A 2,265-nucleotide genomic window follows, 5' to 3' on the forward strand; every position below is an offset into this window, starting at 1 on the left:
GAGGTATTGGAAAGGAACTTCTGGAATAGCAGAGTGCAGAGCTAGCAAAGTCCTTTTCTCAAAAATCAATGGTAGAACTGAATGAAGCTTTCAAGAACATCCATTTAAGGACTCCAGAAATTGACCAGAGGCATACAACAAATTCAGAAACATTTATTCAAGAAAAACAACTAAATCTTAAGTAATAGTGGCATTTTAGCTCTTCAGCTCAATTGGCATATAGAGTGTCTACTAGAGTAGGGTAACGTGTAAGAACTACTTGAGGGGGCTGACCTGATTTGGAGCAGGTGCATGCGAACTGTGAACAGTAGCAATCTCGGTGGCAATCAGAAAATTCCAGCTTCGGGGCACCTGGGTGGCTCAGTCGTTAAGCGTCTGCTTTTGGCTCAGGGCGTGGTCCCGGGGTCCTGGGATCGAGCGCCACATCAGGCTCCTCCACTGGGATCCTGCTTCTTCCTCTCCCACTCCCCCTGCCTGTGTTCCCTCTCTCGCTGGCTATCTCTCTAAAAAAAAAAAAAAAAAAAAAAAAAAAATTCCAGCTTCACAGCTAGCTTGAGGTTGTCATTGAGTTGGGTGGGGTAAGCAACAGACCAGCACACTGGCTAGAAATTCAATAGGGAGATCTGGGTAAATGAGGTAGCAATAGTGAGACTTGATAAGCTCTCAATATCCCTGGTGGTTTTGAAGAATGCATGCCAGTAAAAGGCTGTGCACATTCCCAAGAGAGACGAGAAAGGGTCTAGTTATTGTGCTGGCCCCTGGCTCAGTGTGAGGCCTAGAGAATGCTCAGGGGAGACATCCAAAAACTCAGCAGAAAGCAAAAGCAACAAAAACTGACTGAACTTTGAAAGTAATTTCTATCTCTTTATGAACTTTTAAAAATGTGATCAGTCATTGTTGTCATGCCTTCCTATAATTTTTTTCCAACTTTGTCAAGGCATAACTGGCAAATAAAAATTGTACAAAGTATGTTTTCTGATCCAGCGCTGTTAAATTAAAAATCAACAACTGAAAGAAATTTTGGAAGTGTAGGAATCTATGGAAAATTAAAAAAGAAACACATCTAGGTGTTCAAAACGGGGGCATGGGCTGCAGGAAGATGGCAGCTCCCCCAAGACGTCATTGCTTGCACCAAGCAAAGCTGTGACGTGGTGACATTTCTGATGGCGCTACGAAGGCAACTGGTGAACTTTCTTGTACAACTTCTATGGAGTGTGACATGCACGGGGTGAATGGGTCCTCGCTGCTTTGCCCCGCAGGCCTGGGGGGCGAGGAGTTGCTATCTGGCCTGCAGAGCTGCAGTCTGTGCCTGCCGCCCGAGAGGTGTCAATGCACACAGGGCCACACTGTGCTCACTGACTCTGTGCATGTAGCATGGGACACATCATGGTCCGTCAGGTCTGTGGTCTAATCCAGAGTCACAAATAACGTGGTTTGGGAAGCTCCCTTCCTAGTTGGGATTGAAGGTTTGTTCAAAGGCAGCACTTGCAACTTTTTATTCTGTACTTCCTATGGGATTGCCATTGGTTTCCATTTGTATTCTACCCTTGCCGCCCTGGCTGCCTTCAGAGGTCACTTCTGTCCTTCCGGTGACAAAATGGTGTGCTATCTCTTAAAAACAAAAGCTACAGCAAATGCATCTGAGATGGATATTCACAACTTCTTTCTACCAGAAAAGATTGCAGAGCCTGAAAGAGAAGATAATATTAACGCCTACTCGCTTAAATTCATGGATGAAGATTCTGAAGGAAGTAACTCCTGACCAGCCCAAGCCAGAAAACTGATCCAGAATCAAGGCTTAAGTATCATGGTCAGGACTTATCACTATCTTCAACAACAGGTGCTGTTTGATCAATTCTCAAGAAAGATTGGCTTCAAGAATGGATGAGAAATGTGGTTTATTATGATTACCTCTAGGCTGATTTCCTAAATGGTTTATGAAGCTGTTTCTAGAAGATGAGAAACTAAGGAGCCTTCTGTCCAGGTTTTGTAGCTGTTTGTCTTAAGAACTTATTTTAGCTTGTCATTTTCATAAGTACTTATTTCTGAAAACATCTTTTACTGCAAATTTAGGTTAAGAGGCCATGTCCTGTGAATGCTCTGATATAACGATGCATAGTTTGTTATGAAAATAAAGTTGTATTTAATGTTGAAAAAAAAAAGAAACACATCTGAATACCCATGGGTCAAAGAAGAAATCACAAGGGAAATTAGGAAATAATCTGAATTGATTAAAATCGGAAACACTATTACGGTATAGTTAAA

The 2,265-nt window shown here is 42.6% G+C and overlaps 1 pseudogene; it reads left to right on the forward strand.

The window, feature by feature from the left end:
• The first annotated feature begins 1,096 nt into the window (after positions 1-1,096).
• Positions 1,097-1,784, forward strand: LOC123789546 (protein Mis18-beta pseudogene; annotated as a pseudogene).
• Positions 1,785-2,265: the final 481 nt, after the last annotated feature.

This window comes from Ursus americanus, chromosome 8 (assembly GCF_024610735.1).
Source record: "Ursus americanus isolate L20-20 chromosome 8, mUrsAme1.1.p, whole genome shotgun sequence".
In the NCBI taxonomy this organism is placed as follows: Eukaryota; Metazoa; Chordata; class Mammalia; order Carnivora; family Ursidae; genus Ursus; species Ursus americanus.